The 27,056-nt window shown below is 50.2% G+C and overlaps 1 protein-coding gene across 6 annotated transcripts in view; it reads right to left on the minus strand.

Annotated features, from left to right (window-relative positions):
* ATG2B (autophagy related 2B) overlaps positions 1-27,056 on the minus strand; it is a 5,509,925-nt gene that overhangs the window by 1,284,529 nt on the left and 4,198,340 nt on the right. The window lies entirely within an intron of this gene.

Genomic DNA, 27,056 nt, shown 5'->3' on the forward strand with positions numbered 1-27,056 from the left:
GGTCTTGACGGACGCGGCAGGGTGGTGGGTCTACTTCACTCTGGCGCCCCTGGTGGGTGTGGCAGTCAGATCCCGCATTTGGGATGTCCCGTAACTCCCTGCTATGGCCATCAGAGTGCTGACCTGGAATGTACGGGGTCTGACCAACTTTACTAAGTCTCGTAGGATAACGGCGTACGCACAGAGACACGGGATCAAAGTGCTCCTATTGCTGGAAACTCACGCTCAGAAACGCCTGTCATCGAACCTCGCACAGACCTGGGGTCCAAACAGATTCTACACTCAGTATTCCACCCAGTCCAGGGGGGTACTCACTCTTATACACAAGGCTGTTGCGTTCACACTTCACACATCCCACATTGACCCAGAAGGTAGATATGTAATTCTGCACTGCACCTTGGCCGGGGACGAATGCCTGCTCGTGAACTCGTATGCCCCCAATATTGACTCCCCGGAGTTTATAGACACCATATCTGCCATTCTCATGAAATATATCGATATCTCTATCATATGGGGCGGAGACATGAACCTCATACTTGATGCGACCTTGGACAGGACGGCCACTGCCCGTAGACCCATGTCTCGTGCGGCTAAGCGGCTTCAAACTCATATGGGCTCCCTCAACTTGATCGATGCCTGGAGGACACTCCACCCCCGAGAGAGGGACTACACCTTTTACTCTACGGTACACGACAGTTCCTCGAGGATAGATCTATTCCTCCTGTCGGGTGACCGCATGGGCAGGGTTTCGGATGTCAGGATCCTTCCGCGCACGCTCTCCGATCACTCCCCAGTGCTCCTACAGATCCAACTTGGTAGAGCCCCTGAAGCCCGCCCTGCATGGCGCTTCAAACCCGACGCCCTGTCAGATATAGTCTTTAAGGCTGAGATTCTGGCGGACATAGCCTTGTTTTTCGAAAACAACAACGCCTGCGACACGCCCGAGGGGACCAGGTGGGAGGCATTCAAAGTTTATATCAGAGGTATGTGCATTTCCAGGGAGGCGGGGGTCCTCAAGGCCATAAGGCAGGCGCTGAGTGACTCTGAAACTAAGCTTAAAAACCTAGAAAGAGATTACGCCTCTACTCCAGCGCCTGCAACCCTAGCGAAGATTAGAACGGAGCTGGAACGGTTTGAGGCGCACGCCCTGAGTGAGGTGAGATACCATGCCCGCCCCATTGCGGCCCGAAAGTATGGAGAGGGGGACAGGCCGGGCAGGACCCTTGCTAAACTGGTACGATCAGAGGGAGGTAGGACCCGGATTGATAGTGTTATCGACGAAAGGGGCGTGAGACACTGGTCGGACCAAGCTATCCTCGACACTTTTACTGGCTTTTACGCCAACCTATACGGACCCCAACCGACACACTCATCCCAGGACTTAGATGACCTACTGGAATCTATTCCTATGACCCTGATCTCCCAAAACACCAAAGAACTCCTCGACGCCCCGTTCTCCCTAGAGGAGATAGTTCGGGCAATCTCAGATCTTCCGAAGGGCAAGGCCCCGGGTCCCGATGGGCTCATAGCTGAGTTCTACCAAGAGCACGTTGCCATACTAGCGCCCATACTCCACAGGGTCTGGACGGAAGCACTACGTACACTCATCCTTCCTCCCTCCCTAAGAGAGGCATTGATCACCGTCCTCCCCAAGCCCGGGAAACCCCCAGACGAATGTAGCTCCTATAGGCCCCTGTCGCTTATTAACACCGACACGAAGATTTTTGCCAAAATAATTGCCAACAGGTTTCTCCCGTCCATGCCCTACTTGGTCCATGCCGACCAAAGCGGATTTGTCCCTGGTCGCTCCACGGCACTCAACATCCGGCGCCTCTTTAATGTCCTGTCCAGAATTGATCCAAATGCCGACGCAGTGGCAGTCACACTAGATGCCCAAAAGGCATTCGACATGGTCTCATGGCAATACCTATGGGCTGTGCTGGAGAAAATGGGGATAGGCCCGAACATGATCTCCTACATAAAGTTGCTATACACAAGGCCATCGGCGAGGGTCCTCATCAACTCCGTCCCCTCCTCCCCCTTCGAACTACACAGAGGCACACGCCAGGGCTGCCCGTTCTCCCCCATCCTCTTTGCGCTGTCCATCGAACCCATGGCTGATCACGTTAGGAACCGCCACACCCGGAAGGGCGTACGCTTGCAGGACTCACCAGAAATCATCTCACTATATGCGGACGACGTACTCCTTTATGTCAGACAGCCCTCCATACACCTTGACCCTATCATTCGCGACATAACCAAAATAGGAACGTACTCGGGCTTTACTATAAATTACTCCAAATCTGAAATCTTCCCCCTAACTAAAACAACTCGGCAACCGTCCTGTGAGTTCCCCCTGCGCTGGTCCCCGGGCGGAATTAAATATCTAGGAGTGCAAGTGTCATTAGCTAAAACATCCCTGTTGGCAGACAACTACGCAGCCACGGCTCAGCTCATCGAATCCAAGCTGCTTAGGTGGCGCAACTTGCCGCTATCCCTGGCGGGCAGACTTTCCCTAATCAAAATGATCGCGGTACCCAAGCTCCTCTACATATTCGCCAACGTGCCGGTATGGCCAGGCAAGCAGTACTTCAAGAACCTCCACACAGCGTTTGCCCAATTTTTATGGCACTCCGGAGCAGTCCGTAAGAAGTGGCTACACATGGCCCTCCCTTACGAAAGAGGGGGCTTCACTGCCCCCGATTTGACTCTATACTGGAATGCTGCACAGGCCCAACATGCCACCCACTGGTACACACCCCCAAATCCGCCCCCACACGTCAAATTAGAGAAAATGGCTGGCGATGGCACCCACGCCATGACCTTACTATTACACTATACATACCGTACTGATGCCCCATCGGACCCAGTGGCCACTACGATTAGGGCTTGGAACGATATCCTCCCTTCCACTCGGGAGCAGCGTCCGTATTACAAGTGGCTCCCCCTATGGCGGTTCCCTGGCCTTCCTCCGACACATGATCGACTTCTCTCTCGGCGGTGGGAGGACCTGGGATATCGGGCCCTAACAGATCTTTACCACGATGGCGCATTTATCACTCCCCAAACATGGCGCTCGGGACACCCCAGCTCAGCACTGGACCTGTTGCAGTACTACAGGTTGAGAGCAGCGGTACGGGAGATGTGGCCCTCCTTCCCTGATGAGCCTCCTGACTCCCCTGAACTCCAATATATAGCTAACTCCTCAGGCTGTAGGGGTATAATCTCCTCCCTGTACAAAATGCAGCTGGACAAACTGGGTAACACGACCCCAGACTCACGTCGAGCATGGGCGGAGGAACTGAACACAGAGATCACCGACGCAGTCTGGAGCAAAATGTGTGCACATACGCGCAGTCTCACTCAATGCCAGGTTCCGCTGCATGCAATACAAACTTCTCAATAGACTCTACTACACGCCACATAGAGTGGCAAAATTCGCATCCAACTCCACACACACATGCCCGAGATGCAGAGCTCCCGAGGCAGACCACGGTCCTATGTTCTGGTCCTGCGCTGCGCTCGACACATTTTGGGGTGAGATCACAGAAGCGCTATCGGAGATAATTGGCTCCCCAGTTGAGTTGACCCCACTAGCCTTGCTGTTCGGTATTTGGACTGGGGAGGACGAGAGGAAAAAGTCGAAATTCTCAAATGTGAGTGCTATTGTTGCCAAAAAATGTATACTGCAATGCTGGAAGCGCCATAACCCCCCATCCTTCAACATGTGGCTGAGGGCCCTCACGTGGGTACAAACGTGTGAAGAGGAGTACATTGGATCCCTGCCCACCCCCTCCCGCCCCAGGAATGTCTGGTCAGAATTTTGCAGTTATTTAAATAATAAGGATGGGGTTGAATGGACCTCCACCCCCTCACCTGCCCAACCGGACTAAAAATGAGGCATGCCCCGCCCGAGCTATTCCACAATATCCCCCCTGCTCTTATGTACTGTTGATCCCATCTGTTTTGCAATGCATTTATGTGCTGTCATGATGCTCGCTTACCTGCATGCTATCCATGCTGTACCTGTTTTGACTTCCTGCCAATAAACAAAAGTTAAAAAAAAAAGAAAGTTTCTCAGACTATATCCAGGCAAGCCCGGGGGTCCCCCGTGTAGAAGAGGGCATACTGTCATGACTTCAGTCGGGCGGCGTTTCTTTTCTTTATGGAGACGCCATTAACAGTTCCACCACGTCTGACGGCCGTTCTGGGAGCACCGCTCTAGTGTTTTTTCCAAGATGGCCGCCGGCGTTTACTACTGCCGGCTCATTGTGGCGTTCCTCGCGTTGCACCTTCACTGTACTCTGCGTCTTGAAGGTAACGCTAGTGTATCCTTCCTCCGTGTGTTTTCTCTTGTAATCCTTCCCTTGTTTTCCCGTCTCCCTCTGGTCTCCCGCTGGTTTCCCTTTTGCTGATTCGATCCTTACGTCTTGTACTGGTCTCTCGCTCTCTCTCTCAGTTCCCTTGCCCTTCTGACTTTCAGCCTGCCTTTCCTTGCCCTTGCCCTTGCTTCTAAGCACTTACCTCCTGGTCGCTGGTAGTTCCAAACTATCTGGAGTCATTTGTGCGCCCTTCCGGCTTCCTAAGGTGCACTTATCACAGCTGGTTCTCTGGCGTCTCCCCAAGTCTACTGGTGAATCTCCGTTTAACCAACCTTTTGAGCCACCTTCCGCTGAAAGATCATTCTACCGGACTTCGCATTTCCACTCACTCCTTCATCAGAACAACTCCTGCAGGGTTTTTTCTGCCCTTTCGGGCTTTTTCCCTGCTCAGGGGCCGGCTCCCAGGAGTCCCCGCTGTTCGTGTTCTCTAGTTACCCGACAGTGTGGCATCCCAGGGAGCTCGCCCCTACTTACGTCAAAAGAAAGAAGCAAGGAAGACTGATAAGACTCAGACCCGAAGACGTCCTGGAAAGAGGCCGGAGCTACAAGAGAGGTTCACAGACGATTCAGGTGAGGAGGAAGGAGGGGAACGTTCAGTCATTCCTGACACTATCCGTCTATGAATCCCAATACGCTGTGGATCACTCCCCGGCTACCCTAGTGACGCTGGGCTCTGAGCTGGACAGGTTCCGTGGCATTGCGGAGCGCGAGGTTAAGTTCCTGGACTCCCCTCGATCGGCGAGGAAATACGGCGAGGGGGAACGGCGCGGCAGAATGCCAGCTAGAATGCTGCGCCGCAAATTCAGTGCCCCCAACATACCGGCCATTACCAGATCGGATGGCACACTCGCCACCTCCCCCCAAGACATCAATTCTGAGTTCCTCTCGTTCTACACCTCCCTGTATTCGGAGGTTGACAGATCCCAGATTTCCGAAATAAATTGATTCCTATTTAGAGAACCTTCCTTTATCAGTCCTGTCAGCCGACACACAAACGTCTTCCTCGAGAGACCCTTCACCCTAGAGGAAATTGTAGAGGCCATCGAGTCACTGGCATCAGGGAAGGCTCCCGGCCCAGATGGGCTCCCGATGGACTTCTGCAAACTATACAAGGCCCAACTAGCGCCGCACCTACTGACCCTACGGGACGAGTCGTACGACAAGGGCATACTTCCACTGTCCCTCCGGGAGGCTTTGATTACAGTGCTCCTTAAACCTGGTAAACCCCCTACGCAGTGCAGCTCATACCGACCCCTCTCACTGATTAATAGCGATATTAAAATATTTGCCAAACTACTTTGCAACCGCTTAGCCCCGTACATGTCCCACATTATCCACCCAGACCAGGCCGGCTTCATCCCCGGTAGGTCCACTTCCCTAAATTTAAGGAGGCTCTTCAATGTAATCAGCAGAATCGACCGGGCCACATAGGCAGTGGCAGCTACATTGGACATGCAGAAGGCATTTGATTCAGTCTCATGGAAATACCTGTGGTGTGTTCTCGAGAAATGCAAATTCGGCCCTAACTTCCGCACCTGGATAAAGCTCCTTTATACTGCCCCGTCGGCCAAAGTCTGCACGGAAGACAGATGCTCTTCCCCCTTCCAGATATCTAGAGGTACACGCCAAGGATGCCCCTTCTCCCCACTCATTTTTGCTATAGCCATGGAGCCCTTCGCTGATATGATTCGGCAATCACACTCGTACAGGGGATTGCGCACATCTGGCCAGACCGATATAGTCTCCCTCTATGCTGACGATGCCCTGCTGTAGGTTCGATCCCCTAAAATCAACCTTTCCCCTATACTTTCAGATGTGGCCCGATTTGGGGACATATCCGGTTTGAAGGTTAACAGCTCCAAGTCTACATTATTTCCACTCACAGACTCGAGACAGCCCTCCCCCGATTTTATGGGTTCAACTGGTCTCCATCCAGTTTCACCTACCTGGGGGTGGTGGTCTCCCGGCACACGTCACAGTTGCGTGACGACAACTACCAGAGTTACCTAACTAACCTGGAGGCTAAAACCTCCAGCTGGACTAAACTTCCCCTCTCGCTAGCAGGCAGAATTGGAATACTCAAAATGATTGTATTACCTCAATTACTGTACCGATTCAGCAATCTGCCTCTGTGGCCCGGGGTTACTTTTTCCAAACACTGCGCAGCATATGTAACGCCTTCCTCTGGCACTCTAGGGCCGTCTACCTCAAATTATCCACACTGACCGCTCCTAAGGCATTGGGCGGTTTCAGCGCACCCGATTTTATCAGATACTGGGTGGTGGCCCAATCACAGTTCGCTGCATACTGGTTCAATACCATTGATCCCCCCCCACATGTTTGCTTCGAGAAGCTAACGGTCTGTGACCGAGTGATTGGATCCCTGGTCCTCCAACCAATCCCCCCTCACTCAAACTCTGCGAATTCTGTAGCCAGTACATCCTTGGCTCTGACCAAATTCTGGTCCATGGTCGACGCACCCCATCCATTTCACGGGGATCTGCCATTGTGGAACTTCTTCCCCGATGTCCCACACATTCCACTTTCAGTGGTCACTCGCTGGGCCGATGCTGGCTTCCTGACGCTACAGGATGCCTTTGAACGGGGAAACTTTATCGAATGGTCTGATCTCCCTCCTTCACTCAGGCGCCGACCCTCGGTGTGGCTACAATACTCTTCACTCCGCGAACATCTCAAGTCCAGATATTCAGACTTCCCCGCCCTGCCCCCCGACGAACCTATAGTGGAGGAGCTCTGTTCCTATCTCTCCTTCAGAGGCAAGGTGTTGAGACTCTACTCCTTATTACAGACTAGAGCGGCCCCCCACTTCACCGAGCTGAGACGCAGATGGGAGGAGGACCTTGGTTCTGAGATCACCAATGAGAGGTGGTCTTGGATGTGCGCTCGTACCCACAAGGTCTCCTACAACACTAAATTCAAACTCATCCAATTCAAAATCCTACACAGGTATCATCATACACCTATGAGACTCCATCGCATGTTCAACGCCACCCCTCCCTCCTGTCCCAGGTGTGGCGCTGATCAAGCCTCCTACATACACATGTTGTGGCTCTGTCCCGGCTGACCCAATTTTGGCTAGACATTTGCTCTACACTGTCTGACATTCTGGAGCACCCGATCACCCCAACCCCACTGCACTGCTTGTTCCATGACCTCCCTCAGTTACCCCATAATTCTAAGAAACTGGCAGGTCTCTGCATGCTACTGGCAGTTCGCTGTATATTACTTTGTTGGCTCCACCCTAGAGCGCCTACCTATACACAATGGCTCATATCGGTCACATGGGCTCACGACACGGAGCAGTCCTGGAGCGCGATGCAGTATCCACACTCTAGGCCGAGAGATATCTGGCCGAGATTCCCAGACTATATCTCTGCCATGGCCTCACCATCAACTTCCCCCTCTACTTCCACAGGTGGCTCCCAATAGATGGTGACCCGTTTTGGTGCATGTATCAATACTTTGTATATTGCCTTTTATCAATACGCTTCATTCTACTCAATATGTACTGTTTTATTATTCGCATTGCTTGTTTTTAGCGCTTGTGCCATGTGGCTCCCTCTGTTTCTTTGTAATGCTGTCAAGTCAAATAAAAAAGAATTTAAAAAAAAAGAAAATGTGGCACTCCAACACAAAAAGTTTCAAAGGATAGAGATCCTTGCTCCAGAGGGTTATTCCCTTGCTCCAGAGGGTTATTCCCTTCCCCTAGGATTTCTCTTCAATCTGGTTTCCTGTTCAGAATTATCAGTCTCGTTAGCATCAGCACAACTGGTGCACAAAGCAAGTGGACTCTTGGACTTTGCTGTATTAGGATACCTGGTGTACTCTCCTGCCAGGTTTCTTTTCACCTTTAATATATTTCCTCTGCCTTTTTCTAATGTGGTCTGGTCTGGATTTCTTTGAGTCAATTTCGTTTTACACGTTATTCATCATCATGCTTGATATGTTTTTCTGTTAGAGCTTTCTCATAAAGACACATGCTTACAATTAGCATCCACCTGGCATACTCTCCTGCCAGGGACTTTCTTTCATGAACACTCTTGCAACTTACATCTGCCTGGTATACTCTCCTGCCGGGGCTTTCTTACATAGGGGTTTCTTTACACTTTCAGACTGCCTGGTATACTCTCCTGTCAGGGCTTTCGTATGTGGACACTGCACACATTTCCAATATTGATAGTCTCTTTCATTAGCTTTTTCTGGTATCTGTATCTGCCTGGTATACTATTCTGCCAGGAAATCTTTCACATGTGTATTGCATACACTTACACGGTTGTAAGTCTCTTGTTCTGATAACTTTTCACCTTTTATAGCAATGTTCACTTGCACATATTCTTTCAAGGGCTGTTTTGTTCATTAACAGTGTTTGGTATGTCTGCCAATGTGCCCTGTGTCCCTTCTTTCCTTTCGTGAACTCACCTGTTCTTCCTGGCGTATTTTGTCTTTCCTGCAGTAAACCGTCAGCAAGCATTCAGCATCCTGCTCGCCGCTTCTGTTTCCCGGCTTCTCTGCTCTTCCCAGTCCTTGCTAGGCTCTTTGGGGTCTCGAGCTCCAATAAGGTGAGAGCGACTTCTTAACACCTGCAAATGTCTAGAGGTTTTCTCCCGGATTCTGTTCTTCCTGCCAGTCTGCTTCCTTCTCCTTCTTGATAAGCTGGTTGATTCCACAGATAGTCTAATCCCTTGGTCACTTCTGAGAGATGCAGCCTTCTCCTGCCAGCAGCTCCCTTTGGTCAGCTGCTTCAGCTGTTTAAATTTCTCTACTGTAGGTAAGCTCTCGTAACAACTAGATCTGTATTATTCGACCCCTCTTACTGATCCCAGTATTGACATTCTTATGGGAATGAATGTTCATTCTTGATGACTGTCATATGGAGTTTGGGCAAACAGGCATAGTTGTTTTCAAAGGCAAGTCAGTTTTTGATTATTTGTATACAAATATGGTGAAAGGTTTGGAAAATGTTTCCTAGGTGGACGAGGGGAGGTGTAACAATACATAATTAAAGCATTAGGCATGGGTGGGATATACTCAGAAGAAAAAGGGGATACCATGTCTCATCTGAAGATGCCATGAGACATCCCCAGAGGTTGTCTGCCCCCATGTGATACTCCTTCATATAGCCGCACCCAGGGGTCCGGTTCAGGTAGCGGCTGCCATCCCCAGGCCACATGATGGGAGGTCACTGCCGGGAAAGGAGTGATGACCCCATTGGATTCATGACACATTCTTTTTATATTGTACTCTATTGTGTATTAAGTTGACAACTTAAAAAGTGCTTTATCTGCAGAAGTAAATGCCCTCTGCTTAGGTCACATCTTTACCTCAAGAGGATCTGTAGAAATGCCCACGTTGCTGGGATTTGTGGCACTGAGATATTACTCTTGCGCTAGATGGCAAAGGGTAATGTCAGTACCTCCCCACTTCCAAAAGCAGTAGTCTGTGTTGAAGCAGAAAGGGCTAGCTGCGTGATCTGAGTCCTTAAATATTCAGAGACTCTCCCCTGCCTTTGTTCTGGAAAAGGGGTGGGCCAACAAATGGCATGTTTAATAGTTTATTCAGCACATCCTGGGTAAAATTGGCATTGGCAAGAGTGAACCTGACGGAGGATGCCGATCAAAAGGGGCAAAGTCTAAAGTCCCAATGAACAGTGTGTTGACAAAGGTGAACCCACCAGAGGGATGTCCACAGTGAACTGTGTATGGGAGGACTGGTCCAAGAGACCCCCCTCCCCTACATCCTCTCTCCCCTGTGAAGTCCATGGCTCGTCAGGGGTTCCCCCTGCCACCAGGGCCCAGGTGGTGGGTGGGCCACTGGCTGAAGACATTGACCAAACATGCTGTATTTAGCTAGGCCCTGGAAACCATTTTGTGAAATAAAGATGGTTTGAGCCCTGTGCACGACAGCGCGGCCCCCACCCTTGGAGAGTTTCACTTATCCCTGTGGCCGCGCTGTCTGGCAGATCCGCTGAGAGCCCGTTCTCACGAACAGACGGACATGAGCTAGTGTTAGATACCAACACTGTAACATTTCACCTTCCGCAGTGTATCGCTGTTCCCAGTATGACCCGGCCAGCAGGGCCGGGGTGGAAAAGAACTGTAAAATGGTCCCCTGACAAAAGCAGAGTCCCCAAATACTAGTGAGCAAACCACCTGTGATGAAACTTTTCTCTCCATGAACCTTTCTGACTAAAAACCTGTAACCTCCATGAAGATGGCAGAATGTGTGCCTTTATGACATTCGGGATGAAGTACCCACATCCCCGTAGCTATGCGCAAATGGTAAAAGTGTCCCGGGGGTTTTCATGTTATGTGTTTCGCCGAGAAGACTGCACCCCAAGGTCCCATGCCATAACTGAACTAATGCTGCTAGAGTGCAAAGGAAGACAAATACAACCCTATTGGGAGCTCATGTGAGTGGTGCACGAAAATGCACCATATGTACGCCCAAGCTCACTATGTGTCACTGCCGTCAGTCTTATTAGCGGGTTGTTCCTGCGTGCTCCACCAACCTTACTACTACCTCGCTTACCGCACATGTATAGAAATGTAACAAAATGTTGTGGTTGTTAAATACTTAGCGTATAGGTAACGTGTTTGAAATGGCCATGTGAAAGGCACTAACAATGTCAAAACATAAGCTTTGAAAAGACTCAATGAGTATTGTATATTATGTGAATGTTTATGTCTCTTCCACTTAAATCTGCAACACACGAGGAAAATACCTTTCTGAGCATATGCAAGGCCATTCCCCCTTCCTCCCATTGAAGCCTGCCAGACGAAAAAGCAGAGGCCTGTGCTGCTCTGCTCCACCTCCCCCAATTCGGCTGGAGCCGCTTCAAACATTCACATCCCCCCGCAGCACCCAATGCCACGGCCTGCCACCTGAATTATTTACAAGCCAGCAGTAAACCCCGGCCTTAAAACACAGATCCAAAGGCGCCCTTTCTTAGGCTCCACGACCCACCGGCTCACCCTAGGTTAATGGCCCCTGTAAAATTAGGCCACCCAATATTATAGCAACACTACAAGAACACATTCATAATGACTTCTAACTAGACATGATAACTCGGACAGCCAGTCCCATGCCCTGAGACCCAACCTCGCAACCTATGATACCCGGTCAACAGGACGATGGTAACCATGTATTGATGTATCACCAAAAGACCCTACTCTAGGTGCATTCCTCCTGTGTTGCATTCACCTGTAGAATAACCTATTGGAAGATTTATCAGAGAAGATAATATTGCAATGTTGAATGACTGCGGTGTGTGTGGCCTTGGGGCAAAAAGTGAGAAAAGACGTTCATCACTGACACTAGTCACGGCTGGCACAACAACACCATCAGGATGAGCCAAGCCCAGCCCACGAGGGTAACCAGTGACGTCCACCGACCACGGCAAACCACATCGCAGCAGCACCTATAGTTAGTCGTCGCCACCCAATCCCAACAAACTTGTGCCCCCTATAGCATGTAGGTTCTTATGACGCTTTTTGTAAATATATACGCCTGTCTTTGCTATTGTCAGACAGAGCGCTCTCGGAGTTTGCAGAGTCCTTTGCATGCCCTATTCTGATTGATAAACTTCCATTTAAGCTCACCGCACTTTGTCCTAGCCTTATTCCCATCTTGGGAGAGTCCATTATTGTCTCTCATTGTGGGGAGGATCGTGCTATCTGGGGTACGCACGCCTTCAACTGTTTAAAATGACATCAAGATGGCACAAGTGAAGTTGATTTGAGGAAGGCTTTAATGAACCTGACGGGAACCATTCGAGAAGGGTCTGAGCCCGGAAGGGGGGATCCAAGGATGAAAAACCATCACCCCACCCAGATACGAAAACAACAGAAGAGATCTTTTGAATATAAGCTAGTGTGAACCCGAAGGAGGGAGGCTGATATTCGAGAGGGGTCTAACCCCCGAAGAGGGGGATCCAGGGTGAAGAATCACCATTCAAAGCGGAATCGGAATAGAACTTGTTTTGATTTTGTAGAAAGGAACTGTTCGTGGATCTGAGCCCGGAAGAGGGGGATCCAGGGGTGAAAAAGCATCACCCAACGTACAAGCAGAAAGGAACCTTTTGTTTATTATTTTTGTAACACATCTGGCCCTCGGAGGCAACAGACTTTTTGTAAGAAAAGAGACTTAACCACTGAAGGTCTTGATAGCTGAGTGCGGAACTGTCATCTCGTGCTGGGGAAGCTCGAGCGTGTGCTGTGCTCAGGAGTCCCACCTTATCCCATGCTCAAAATGCAGGGAAGGGACACTCCCCGGCCAACACATCCTGACATATTATTTGTGAACACTTCTTTGTTTCTTGTGAAAATTATCCCACACTGTTTTGTATTTAGCTGCAAGGATTGGCAGTAGGTTTTTCTTAGTTTAGGCCCTTTTATTTGACAATACGCCACTAGGACAGCCTTATTATTATTTGATGGTTGTAGTTTGCTCCCATCTTAGATTTAGGTTTAGATTAGGTGTTTCTCTAAATCTACCTGTAAAGTTTAATAAACACCCTTGAACTGTGATCACTTATGTCTGTCTTTACTGTTGCCACCATGAGTTCCTTACAAGTCCCACTGAATAAGATCAAAGCTCCCTTGATTTTTTTTATTTTTAAGATCTTTTTGTTTTTAAGTTCTGGAACATTCTTCAACTTCAAACACCCCCCCTCCGATCCCCCCACTCCCTCTTGTTCCCTTGGAACTCAGGACAGCATTGGCAGGCCACGTGGTCACAGACATTCAGTACAGGTTTAAGATTCATAAAATATTCAGGATACAGATTCTGTGTGGGCACCACTGTAGCATGTAGTCGCTCTGCAAGTATTGCAATATGGGGCCCCAATGTGTTTGGAAGTCTTCAGGGATACCCTGTATTTTGTAGGTCATCCACTCCATTGTGACGAAATGCCAAACTTTCCTGAGCCACTAAAGTTGTGTTGGAGGTGCCTGCTGTTTCCAGAACTGAGCTATAGTTAGCCATGCGGCTATCACAAGGACCATAATCACTTTCCGCTGGCGTCTGGTGTACGTCTTTTGTTTTGGGTTCCAAAGTCCTGCCAGCCATACCCTTTCCTGTAAAGATTCAACCCCTTGGACCATTTTTCCCGCTTGTGCCTTGACGTCGTTCCAGAAGTTTGCAATGACTGGACATGTCCTCCATATGTGCTTCCAGTCTTCTTGCTGCTGACAGCCCCGCCAACATTGTCCATGTGTATTGGGGTATATTGCTTGTATTCTCTCTGGTGTTAAGTGCCACTGCAGTAAGACCTTTTGCCACATTTCCCTCAGATGAATTGATCTTGTCAGTTTGGAAATATTTCGCCATACCTCTCGCCAGTGGGACCGCAGTATTGATTCCCCCAATGTCTTTTCCCACTTTTTCATGTACTTCCACTGGACTTCCTTCCCTTGCACATTCAGGTGTGTGTATAGGTTTGATATTAGTCTACGGGTACCTGAGTCTGTTGTCATGTAGGTTTCAAACCTCGTGAGGTCCCTTGCTCCTGCCTCCCTATTGACCGGGGATGAAAGCCAGTGGGTTAGTTGTGCGTGTTGATAACTCTCTGCCCTTGTTACTCCTAATTCCTGGACACACTCATTGAAGGATCTGAGTGACTGATCTTCAAACATGTCACAAATCTTCGTGCAGCCTGCCTGTCCAGGTAGTGTATGCATTGGGGTTCATCCCCGGCAGGAAGTCGGGATTTCCAAACAGCGGCGTAAAGGGGGAAGGATGTGTTGTCAGGTTTCCCCTTTTGACTGCCGAGTCCCACGCATTCAGGGTTGTACTCATAATCTTGCTTATTTTAGTATTCAGATGTCTATCGTTCTTGTGGGACCACAAAAGATTAGAGAGCGGGGAGCCGGCTACTGCTATATCCCGTTTCGTCCAATTGTGCTGCGGGGAGCCTGCCACCCATTCCTTGATCACCCGCAGTTGTGCTGCTTCGTAGTACCTTTTGAAATGGGGAAATGCCAGTCCGCCCTCACACACCTGCGCTGTCAGCGTCATCATTGCTACCCTTGGCTTTTTATGCTGCCACACGTAGGCAGATGTCATCCTGTTTAGGGACCTAAAGAAGGACTTGGGGAGCCTTATTGGGAGGGCCTGGAAGTAATAAAGGACCTTCGGGAGAATTGTCATTTTGACTGCCGTAATCCTTCCCCACCAAGAGGTGGAGAGGGGATTCCATCTTACCAGAAGATTTTGCAGCTGGGTAAGTAGGCTCGGGAAATTTGCTGCGTAAAGTTGTGTAATTGAGGAGGTCATCTTGATTTCAAGGTAAGTTATGCTATTCTGTGCCAATTTCATCTCCTGCGCATGGGCCAACCCTGCGATCTCAGATGGGTCAGCTGTCAGGTTTAGTATCTCCAACTTGTTTTTGTTTATTTTGAGGCCTGAGATGGTTCCGAAAGCTTCCAGTTCATGCATCAGCGCGGGTAGGGATTGGGCCGGTTCTGTTAGGGCTAACAGCATGTCGTCAGCGAAAGCCATAATTTTATGTTCCAGTCCCCCCTCATCCAAATTCCCTTAATCTGGTGCAGTAGACGTATCCTCGCTAGAAGGGGTTCTAGAAATAGAGCATATCAGAGGGTGGATAGTGGGAAACCCTGTTTTGTTCCTCTCGTCTGGGCGACACCTTGTGACAGGAAGCCGTTAATTGAGATTCTCATTGTAGGGTTATTATAGTTGCCCTTAATCATCCGCATGTAAGACTCCCCAAATCCCATGCGCTCCATCGTATCAAAGAGCTATGTCCATTCGACTAGGTTGAACGCGTTTTGGCATCCAATGCAACCAATATTGCTCTGGTGTTTGGGCGTTCTGCCTTTTCTATTAGGTGGCAAACTCTCCTTGTGTTGTCCGCTGCTTGGCTTGTAAGGATGAAACCTGCCTGGTCCGCAGCCACTAGGGTGGTTAGATGCTCAGTCAGTCTGTTAGCGAGGATTTTGGTAAAGAGTTTTGCATCCAAATTTATCAGAGCTATTGGTCTTTACCTGGCTTTGGGAATAGTACCAACTTTGCCTCGTTCATGGAGGGCGTGATGTTTCCCTGAGACTTAAAGCTATTGAAGAGTGTTGTGAGTCTGGGGGCTAGCGACGTTTGAAATTTCTTGTAAAAAACCTCAATGTAGCTGTCTGGTCCCAGCGCCTTGTTCTTTGGAAGTTGTTTGATGACCCTTAATACTTCCTCCGGTTGGATATCTTGGTCTAAGGCATCCCGGGCATCCCCCGACAATTGGAGCAGTGTATTCTGGAGATATTTCTACTGCTCTCCCAGTACGGTATAAGTCTTGGAAGAAAATTCTCATAATCTCTCCCATTACCCCATCCGTGGTTTTGCGATTACTGTTGGAGTCCGTTAGTGCGAGAATTGTCCTCTTGCGTTCTGTCTCTCGAAGTTGTCGAGCGAGCAGCTTGTCCGCCTTGTTAGCTAATATGTAGTACCTCTGCTTCGTCCTCAGCAGTGACTTTTCTACTTTCCTCGTCTGCAGGAGTTCCAGTTGACCCTGAATGTGTTGCAGGGCTCGCTTCTTAGATCTACTAGGGTTATCTGCTGCCACTTTCTGTGCTTCTCGAAGTTTATGCTCCAGGTCTAGTTCCCAATGCCCCATTTGCTTGTCCCTCCTAGCTTTCAGAGCTATCAGTTCGCCTCTCAGAACTGCCTTGAAAGCATCCCACATGAACCCCTGCGGGGTCTCCCCTGTGTCATTCTCGGCGAAGTAGGTATCTATTTTTACTTGAATTTCTTCAACTATTGTTTTGTCTTGCAGAAGTTCAGTAGGGAATCTCCAGGACCACACACAACCTCCCCGGTTCTGGAGGGCTATAGATGCCACAATTGGGGCATGGTCCGAGAAGGAGATCGGGCCTACCTCCACCTCCTTGATTTTCCCGATCAGATCCGTAGATGCCCATATATAATCTATTCTCAAGGGAGTATTATATATGTGGGAGTAGTGTGTGAAACCCTGCCTCTCCCCGTTCTTTGCCCGCCATATGTCGTGGAGGGAGAGAGTTTTGAACGCTTTCCTCAGTGCCCCAGAGGGGGCTTTTGGGTCACTATTAGTTTTGGTGCTTCTATCTCGAGTGGGGTTCCATGCTATGTTCAGGACTCCCCCTAATATAATGTCTCCCGTCACAAATTCCTCCAGCGATCCCAGCATGTCAAGTATGAAGGATTCTTGTCCCACGTTCGATGTGTACACGGAACCCGGGGTTACGTGTCTCCCTTCTAGCGTGACGTTCAATAATACATATCTCCTTTCCTTGTCGGCTGTGGTCTTGGATCTGTACCTCCAGCGTATCCTTCACAGCAATAAGGACCCCTGCCCTCTTTCCCTCCGCATTTGACTGAAAGACGTTTTAGCCCCTTTTACTTTGAATCAGGGATTTCTCACTTCTTTTTATGTGCGTCTCTTGGTACAATAGAATGCCCGCTTTCTGTTTCCATACTTGTCTTTGCAGTTTGGCCCTCTTCATAGGGATATTCATGCCCCTGACATTCTGCGAGAGTACCGTCACTAGAGCCATGTTCGTCCTATCCATGTTTGATCCATAATCCGAGCATCATCCTCGTTTCCCTCTGTTATGTTCGTGGCCATGTGTATATGCCGTTGTGCAGTTCCATCCCTGTATACCCTCCCATTTTCTTCCCACTTGATACCATGAGGTTGGAGCCGGGTTACTACTTCCCCTGGTACGAGTTGTCCAGAGCTGCCGGTCCTTACTTCTCTTCGTTAACCCTTAGTGGGAGTCCTAAACCCCACTGTAGATTCCACTTGTATCTATTAACTTTTCTACCCGGCCTGCTGACGGCCGTTTGGGCAAGTCAAACACTTTGTCTCCCACGGTCCGTTCATTGAAGCATGACTGTTTTACTTGTTCCAATCTCAGGGGAGTCTTGGGTTATCACAGGTTCTACTTGTTCCTCCTCTCTATGCCTTTCTTTTGCACTGTAGTTCAGCTATCCTGTCAATTCGGGCCCGAATCCTCCTCTGGGGCTTGGCTTGTGTGGTCTCCGCTCCACTCGGTAATCCCAGAATCTTTTCACCTTCCTCACAGGTCGTGATCCTTTGCTGGGCCCCTTCCCAGATAAACAAGAGGCCGAAGGGGAATGTCCACTTGTACTTCACCTAGATTGACGTCAGGCGGCGGACCACTGGGCCCATCCTCCGTCTCTTAAGAAGAGTGGACTGAGCTAGGCCTTGATAAAGGTGTGCCTCCTGGTCATTGACTCTCGTCGGGGGGGGGCTTGTGTGGCCTTCAAGAGTATCTGTTCCTTCTGCACATAGGAGGTTACTGCCGCCAGCACATCCCGGGGTCTCATTCCTGGTTCCGCAGCCCTCTTGGGGCCCACCCTGTGGAGTCTGTCAATCGCGACCCTCGGGTCTGTGTCGTCGGCCAGTACCTCGTCGAATAACTGCGACACCGTTGTCATTAGGTCTGAGTCTTCTATGGATTCCGACAGGTTTTTAATCCTGATATTTGATCTTCTAGATCTATTTTCTAAATCCTTGCACTGCTGCTTCAGGTACAGGGTAGTTTGGGCAATCCGGTGCAATGTTTCTTCCGATTTCTGGGAGTCCTCTGCCACCTTTTGAAGCTTTCTTTCCACGATATCGGTCCTTTCTTCTAATTTGGCCACATCCTGTTTGATTTCCTGGATCAAATGCTTCAATTCTTCTCTGAGGATCTTAAATTGTTCCTGCATAGAGCCAAGGAGCTGGGATTGTAGCTCCTTAAAGCAGATCTGCATGTCCTCTTTATTCATCATGTCCTCCTCCCCCGTGGTCTGCGGTGGGTTGTCGCTAGTCGGGGGATGCTCCCCTGCTTTGGATGTGGGGGCTTTCTGTGCGCCCCAAAGCTGTCTAAGATTCCTGTTTTGTTTCCTCTGGGGTGGCGATTGTGCCGGTGTCCTCGCCCTAGCATGGAGGCCGATAGGTGGGGCAGATGGGTATGTGGTGGTAGCTGTAGTTTGTACCCTGGGATTCCTTGTGCTTCCCCCTTCCTATTGGTTTTGATGTTGTCCTGAAGTTGGCAATATCACTGTGGCGACTCTAATCTGTACTGTGAGTTTATGATGTTGATAGTTCTCTTCCTTCGTGGATAGCCTGTTCCTCTCCTTGCCCCGGCCCTTCCCACACAGGCCTGCCTGGTCTGGGTACAGCATATAGTGTGGGGGGGGGGTCCCCGGGTTTCTGTAGTGTGGCAACTATAGTAGCTTGTGCCTGTTGGGTGAAGTCTGATTGGGCTTTCTCCCCTCATGTCGTGGGGTTGCAGGTAATGTATGCAGGCAGTTGGTCTCACCTCAGGGCCCCGCTCAGGACCGGTTGTCAGTTGTCTCGGATTCTTCCTGTGCTCTGCTGGTGTGCTAGGGGCGTCTCTGACTGGATCACCTCTGTTTGGAGTCCTCTCGTGCCCTGCTGGTAACAGGATCCGTCTGCCTGTCTTGAAGAGGCTATAGCTGCTGCTGATGAATGACGGCTGCGGGGCCTGGCTCTCCCTGCCCGTCGCGTGATGGCAGGCAGATGTGTGGTGAACATTGCCAAAGGAGGCCGCCGCCCTCTTTAGTTCTGTATGTGGTGGGGTGCGGGAGTACTGGCCGCCCCACCATGATCCAGCTTGCTCGGCAGCGGGCAAGGGCCACAGCTACCCACCACGCACTTCGTCGACTCCCCCGCCGCCCCCTGGCTCTGGGCTGATCACTCTCATGGGTGCCGCAGTAGGGTCCAGCCCGGGCGCACCGCCTCAGCGTCCCTACGACCAGTGTTGCCTGCTCCAGCAATCCCGATGTTACGCCGGCACCCCCGCTGTTGGTGCACTCTGCTGATGTGCCTGCCCCGTGTCGCGGGCGGTGTCCTCGCTCTGTTGCGCCTCCGGCTCACTCACGGCTGTTAGGCAGAAACCTGTGCAGTTCCCTTAGGGACCACTGCAAAAGGCTTAAGACTACAGGTGTTGGCAGTAAACCCAATTGGTAGCAGTCTGTACCACCCAGATTTACCTGGTAGCTGTGGCTGAGCAGCCAGACTTCTCTCAAGATAAGTTAGGCAGTATATAGAGTATACAAGATAGGTACCAAAATACAGTAGCACAAGCAAACACTGACCAGAGCTTTGGTATCAAAGTATATAATTATTTATTTAGAGACACACTTATAGAAACACTACAGCACTATTATTATAAGTAAGTTCAAAACACAGTCACTATTACTATATATATCCCTTATTCCTTATTAGACAAGTCTTAGTTAACACCACTTATTTTCAGACAGAGGTGAGCGTTTAACTAAAGATGACACTCCAATAAGTTATAAAAAAAAAGGGAGAGAAAAGGCAGAAATTAGAAAAGCACACAACACTAATACTTAAGAAGCACCCAGCAAGGCAGGAAAGTCAAAGTCTACTTGTGAGCAAAAGGTTCAGAGGCCAGGCTCCCTCTTAGAGAGAACAGAGCACCAATGCACCCAAGATCACACAGTTTAAGAGGCTTGAAAAAGTCTTGCAGAGAGTTCAAAAAGGAATTAGTTCAGCTCAGAAAAGTTCAGTTATCCAGCCTAGGGCCAACCCAAGTGGTAAATTGAGGATTTAAAAGACACCCCACACAGACCATTGCGAAGGAGGCCAGGCGGACACAGTACCTTGAAAGTGGAGAGGATCCTCCAGCGGGGGCAGTTGTTCCTGGCAGCGGGTGCAAGTCACGGCGTCGTCCAGAGGAAGAGAAGATCTCGACGTGGAGGAAAGCTGAAGGTCGTTGCACTGCCAGGGAAGAAACCAGCCGTGGAGTTCTCCGGTTAAAAGGTACTACCCTTTTATTCGTGGTAGTGGTAAAACGTGGTATCCCGGTTGCCGGGGTGCTTGGCACAGGCAAGGCGGCCACGAGATGATCTGGGAAGGCGAAAAGGCGGGCAAACTGGTTATCCCCACCAGTCAAAGGAAGAAGACTTTCGGGATGAAGATCTCCTCTGTCGTTGGAAGAAGTGGTGAGGCGGTTCAGCAGGGCTCCACCGGTGGTGTCGTTGTTGCAGGTCAGCTCAGCTCAGCTTCTCCCTCTTCGGATTCTTTGGTCCTGTGGCGACTTCTGAAGTTCCAGTCCCCAAAGCCCTGCTTTTATGCAGAAAACCCCCATTCATCAGTCCTAGCTGTCACTCAAACATGCTAAGTGGTGAGCCGGGCAGCTCACCACTGGGCCAATCACACAAGAGTATGACTTGAGTTGCCGAGGCAACTCAGTCCAGGGTGCCTAAACCCCCCTCCCACACATCCTGTAGACCCAGACAGAGTGGCACCACTTTTGGAGGCTTCTGTGGATAAGCCTGCCAAAAAGTGGAACAAAGGGCTCGACTTGGGTTGGAGTTACAGAGGCGAACACAAACACCATTTTAAAACCGAGTCCTGGCAAAAAGACCCAACCGGGGAATAAATATTAAATAAATAACCCGGCGGTATCTTTAACATTGCACCAAAAAGTGGTGCGTTTAAAATGAATGGGAAAATCCCATAAAAAATATTCCGGTGGAATATTTCGCGTGGTAACCACTGCCACCAGCCAGAAACTCGACGAGGGGGGACTGCACAGTGCCCCCTCGAAAAACAGACCCGGGCAATCTAATTACCTCTACCAGTACTTACACACTATGATGGTTTGTACTGGTTCTGTTCCCAATTTAAGACTAGTAAAGTCAATGGTGACTTTACATGCCCTGAGAGACAGTAGTCAGTCAAGGGGTATGGAGTCTATGTTTGGGGGTCACTATGACACCCCTGTGTTACTGCACTGAGGGTGCTGTGTAACACACTTACCAAAAACCACATGAAACCCTATGGAGTAAAAGACCCCATAGCCCATAAAACACATTACAAAGTCAAAGGATATCTCAAATCATGTCTAAGAGTTTCAGAAAAAGAGTCTCACTCTTAGCAGGAGAAAAAATTAAACCCCAAAAATCCAGCAAAGCTGCTGGGGGACTCACTAGGTTTGGGAAATTAGCTTTAACAGAGAATTCTCCCTAACAACGGCTGCCTCTCAGATTGGGGTGGATCGTGGCTCCTCCATCAGATCGCCTGGTCTCCAGTATCGCTGCGGCGGTCACGCTGTCCAGAGACCTACTTCATGGGCTCGAACTCGCCCAGATCGAGCTTATGATGAGCTTTTAATCTGCGGCCCGGCGGGGAGAAACACTCATACACGTCCTCCTGCGCCGGCCACCATCTTGGAATCCTCAGCACCCTTGATTTTAATACAGTTCTTACAAAGTCTGTAAGCAAGCGCAGCACAGCGTTGTGCTCTGATTGTCAAAAACACTGTCTGAATAGTATTTCTGGTAAGCAGAATGTTATAGAAGGGAATAGTTTCTTACCTGTAACTCCATTTCTCCAGCATTGGTATCTTTCATGGATTCACATGCTTTGAATATTCCCCGTCGTCAGGCTGGGAATCCCCGGTACATTATATAGACCCTTTCCCGTAGGAAAACTTTTTCGACGCTTATGCGTCCTATCCACCTCGTTTTGTATCATGCGTGCCCGTGCCGTCAGGACGTCATGATATAAATACAGGCCCCGCCCCCGCGCTCCCTCAGATTTCGGCCCCCAAAGTAGTGGGGGAACCGGTTTGCATGATCAGGGGAGGCAGGTGGGCGCATGTGAATCCATGAAAGATACCAATGCTGGAGAAATGGAGTTACAGGTAAGAAACTATTCCCTTCTCCAGCATTGGATCTTTCATGGATTCACATGCTTTGAATAGATTACATAGCAGTACTACCCCCAAGAGGAGGTGTGCATGCAAACCCCTATACATTCTTCGCAAAAGGCCGTTCCCTAAGATTATGTATACATCAGTAATAGTTTACATAGGGAAAAAACGGACCACATACAGTCATAAATTCCACAGGATGCCACCCCGCAGCCGGGGCTTACCTTACTGGAATAGGTGTCGAAGCACCGCCTGTCCCATCCGGGTGTCTTCGGCATGTTGCTGCGACAGGCAGTAATGGCGGGTAAAGGTGTGTGTAGTCGCCCAGGTAGCCGCCATGCAGATGTCCCCTAGAGGGACTCCGGCCCACAGTGCCGTCGACGATGCCGCTGCTCTAGTTGAATGAGCTCTTGGCCGTCGTAGAAGAGGCTTCCCTGCCTTGGAATGGCAGTACGAGATGGTAGATGACACCCATCTTGAAAGTCCTTGCTTTGAAATGGCTTTTCCTCTAGCACCCAACCCATAGGCCACAAACAGCTGTCTCGTTTCTCTGAACGGTTGCGTACGATGAAGATAAAACTTGAGAGCCCTTTTTACATCCAATGTGTGTAGCATGCGCTCCGCTCCCGAGCATGGCTCCGGAAAAAACGTAGGCAACACGATAGAAGAGTGTTTATGAAACACCGAAGGAGCTTTTGGTATGAACTGTGGGTTAGTGGCTAGGACTACCTTGGTCTTGAAAAATCGTAAGTATGGTGGGTCCACCATTAGAGCCTGAACTTCTGAGATACGTCGGGCTGAAGTGATGGCCACCAGGAAGGCCAATTTCCACGACAGAAACTTCAGAGACGATGATGACATTGGCTCAAACGGAGGTTTCATAAGAGACGTTAAGATCAGATTGAGGCTCCACTCCGGTGGAAATTTCTTCTCTGGAGGGAAACTCCGAAAGAGGCCTTTAAGGAAGTGCTTAATCAGGCGGTCGCTGAACAATGGTGCCGAGTGCCGTCGACGAGTAAACCTGGAAATGGCTGCTAGGTGTACTTTTATTGACGACACCGACAGGCCCATTTGAGCTAATAACAGCAAGTATGGAAGGAGCTGTTCCGGCCTAATCGATTGCGGGGCCAAACCTGGTTGATCCTCACACCATTGACAGAACCTTTTCCATTTGTACGCGTATGAGGCGTTTGTGGAAGGTGCTCTTGCCGCTTGCAGGATACGTCGACAGTCCTCCGGAATCGTTAGCCGACCAAATTCGGCGAAGTCAGGAGCCAGGCCGTCAACTTGAGGCTGTCCGGGTCGTGATGCCAAACGACACCCTCCTGTCGAGACAGAAGGTCGGGGGTCTTCTGGAATCTCATCGGTTCCGCCGCCGCTAAGTGTAGTAGGTCTGAAAACCACACTTGTCTGGCCCAGTATGGGGCCACCAGAATTACCCGACATGGGTACCTGAGGATCCATTGCAACGTCCTCCTGACAAGGGGAAAAGGAGGAAATGCGTACAGGAATTTGTTCGTCCATGGGAATGAGAACGCATCCCCCAGTGAGCCCTGCTGAGGCCATCTGCTTGCGTACTGATGGCATTTCTTGTTGTTCTTCGTTGCAAACAGGTCTATGGAAGGGTGTCCCCATTCCTTGAATACTTGTTGAAGTTGTTGGTCGTTCAGCACCCATTCGTGAACTTCGTTCATTTCTCTGCTGAGGGCATCGGCTTCCACGTTTTTCACTCCTGGTAGGTGAAATGCTAAGATTTGTATGTTGTGTTGAAGGGCCCAATGCCAGATTTTCTGTGCCTCTGTCGATAGGGACCTGGAACGTGTCCCTCCTTGTTTCCTCAAGTAGAACATCGTAGTGGTGTTGTCCGTCATGACACGCACCACCGAGTCCCTCAGTTGCGGAAGAAAAGACTTCAGAGCCCATCGCACTGCTCTCAGTTCTAGCAGGTTGATATGCAGGGAGGACTCCTGCAAAGACCACTGGCCTTGTACCTGTAACATATCCAGATGAGCTCCCCATCCGCTCAGCGATGCATCCGTCACCACCGTCTTTTGGAACTCTGGTTCCAGTAGAGGCATCCCTCTCGTTAGGTGAGTAGACACTTTCCACCAGCCGAGTGCTTGAACTAGTTGTTCGTCGACGACCAGTCTGTCGGACCAGCGACCTCTGCTCTGTGCCCAACGGTCCGCTAGAAATTCCTGGCAAGGCCTCATAAACAGACGGCAGTTGTTTATTAACGGAATGCAGGACGACATGGTCCCTAGCAGGGACATGTACTTGCGCACAGAGACTCTGGTACCGCCGCTCCATTCCGACGCCTTGTTTTGAAGTTTCTGAATTCTTTCGCTGGATGGTTTCACCAGGCTTGTGTGCGTATGAAACTCCGCTCCTAGAAAGACCAAGGTCCTCGAAGGCTCTACTGAGGACTTGTTGAAGTTTATTGCGAAGCCCAGTTCCTGTAAGATGGACATTGTGGCTCGTAGACTGTCTCGTGTTTGTTCCTTGGATGACCCTCTGATTAGCCAGTCGTCTAGATATGGATAGACATGATGACCATCCTTCCTTAAATGGGCCGCTATAGGGGCCAAGCACTTGGTGAACGTCCTGGGGGAGGACTTGAGCCCGAACGGGAGGACCTTGAACTGAAAATGCTTTCTCCCGACGACGAATCTTAAATATCTCCTGTGTCGTGGGCGTATTGGGATGTGAAAATAAGCATCCTGAAGGTCTAGTGAAGAGAGATAGTCCATGGGTTGCACCGATCTGATAACCTCTTGGAGTTTTAGCATTTTGAATTTTTGGCTCTTTAGCCACTTGTTGAGTACCCTCAGGTCGAGAATGGGCCTCCATTTGCCGTTTGGCTTTTTGACAACAAAGAACCTGGAATAAACTCCTTGGCCTTCCTGTGCCACAGGAACTCTCTCTACCGCCCCTTTTCGCAACATAAGCTCCGCCTCTTGTCGTAGGATTTGGAGGTGGGGCTGTGTCGAGAATAAAGGAGGAAGACGCGGAGGCTTGTCTTTGAATTGCAGCGCATGACCCATGCGAATCGTGTCTAGGACCCATCGATCTTTGGTGATGCATTTCCATCGGTCGAAGTGATGAGAGACTCGACCCCCCAGGACGTTCCGAAGGCCGTCATTGGTTGCTGGTTTGCTTGTTCTTCGTTGACGACGGACCTGAGCCTCGCCGCCTGGAGGCTTGATAGTCCCTGCTTCCACGTGCCGACTGGGACGCTCGTCTGAACCCTTGTGAAGAGTACGAGGGCCTGTTAAATCCACGGTCCCTCGAGGCTCCAAAGCGGGAGTTTCCAGAAGCACCTCTGAAAGGGCGAAAAGAGCGAAAATTTCTACCCGTTTGAAGGGCGCCGAGGGACCTAGCAGTATCCGTGTCTTCTTTCATCCCTTTCAGCGCTTCATCAACCTTTTCGCCAAACAGGTGCTCCCCTTCGCATGGCATGTCCAGGACTTTGTACTGTACTTCAGGACGGAAAGTAGTACATTTGAGCCACGCTTGTCGACGAAGCACTACTCCATGGTTGATTTGTTTGAAACCAGACTCTGCTAGGTCCACTGCGATATTAATAGCGTGGTTCGAGGCCTCCTCGCCGTCCCGCACCAGTAACATAGCTGCTTTTCGGTGTTCGTCTGGCAGGTGTTCTAGGATAGGGGCTAATTTGTGCCACATTTCCCTATCATATCGTGACACGATCGCTAAGGAATTGGCTGCTCTTACTGTCGTCGCTCCGACCGAGAGCACCTTCTTTCCAAATGCGTCCTGCCTCCTAGCCTCGCTTTCCGGTGGCGTTGAACATTTTTGCTGGACCCTGGCCTTCCTAGCTGCTGCCGCCGACACCACCGAGTCAGACAAAGGCTGTGATGTTAGACATTTTGGAGTGGACTCCGGAGCTTTAAACTTTTTCTCGATCCGTCCCTTTATGGCTGGTTCCGAGAACGGATGGCGCATCGTTTTGAGACCTTCTTGCCACACGTGGTCAAGGATTGGGATGGCAAATACCGATTTTCTCCTTTGACCCATATGGTCAAAAAGGAAACAGTCTTTCCTCTGCTCCTCAGGAATCAAGCCGAATTCGGAACACGCTTTCCCCATCATTGCATGGAAGGCTCCCACATCATCAGGGGGAGATGGCTGTGTCTGGCTCCTCGTAGACTCCAATTCTACATCCGAATTCCATGTCGGGTCCCTCGACGGTGACAGGGAGATGTCTGACCCAGAGTCATCATGTATAGAGTCGGACTCCGACAACTCACCCTCCTCCTGAGCTCGAGGACGATCTTTTACCGCCTGGGGAGCCGATGGGTGATTCGTCGACGAGCGAGCCGTACAAGTTTGCTCGTCGACGGAAGGTACAGACAGAAGTGACGATGACGTCCCAGGTTGAGGGAACTGGGTATCCAGCCGCTGTAGTAGCTTCTGAAGAGTATTAAGCACATCCAGAGACAAAACTGTCTGGGGGTTCAGCAACGTGGATGATATAGGTACCATACCCCCGCTCGCACTCGTCGCCGTCGTCGTCGACGTGGAAGGCCGTAAGCCTAAATCCAATGGCTGCAGAACCATGTCACCTTCCCCTTCCGCCGAGCAGGCCGTGTCTGGCTGCAGTAAGACCTCAGGGGGGATCGGGTCATAGACCTCAGGCAGCCAAGCCATAGACTGAGTTTCCGTCGACGAAGGAATCCCAACCGCTGCTGCTTGAACGGTAATAGGCATCGTCAATGACACCGAGGTCGACGAGGAAGTCGTCGTCGTCGAGCCTTTAGACTTCGTTGTCGATTTTGATGCCGACTTCCCGGCTGAAGCTTCTCGACTCACGGAAGACCTGGGACGGTCCCCTGAGGAGGATTTAGACAGCGCCAGCCTCTCCGTCTTAGATGATGAGGAGGAGGAGGGCTTTTTATGAGATGAGGAGGATCCAGCATGTTTCCCCTTATGC

This window comes from Ambystoma mexicanum, chromosome 14 (assembly GCF_040938575.1).
Source record: "Ambystoma mexicanum isolate Mex_15411 chromosome 14, UKY_AmexF1_1, whole genome shotgun sequence".
NCBI classification, from domain to species: Eukaryota; Metazoa; Chordata; class Amphibia; order Caudata; family Ambystomatidae; genus Ambystoma; species Ambystoma mexicanum.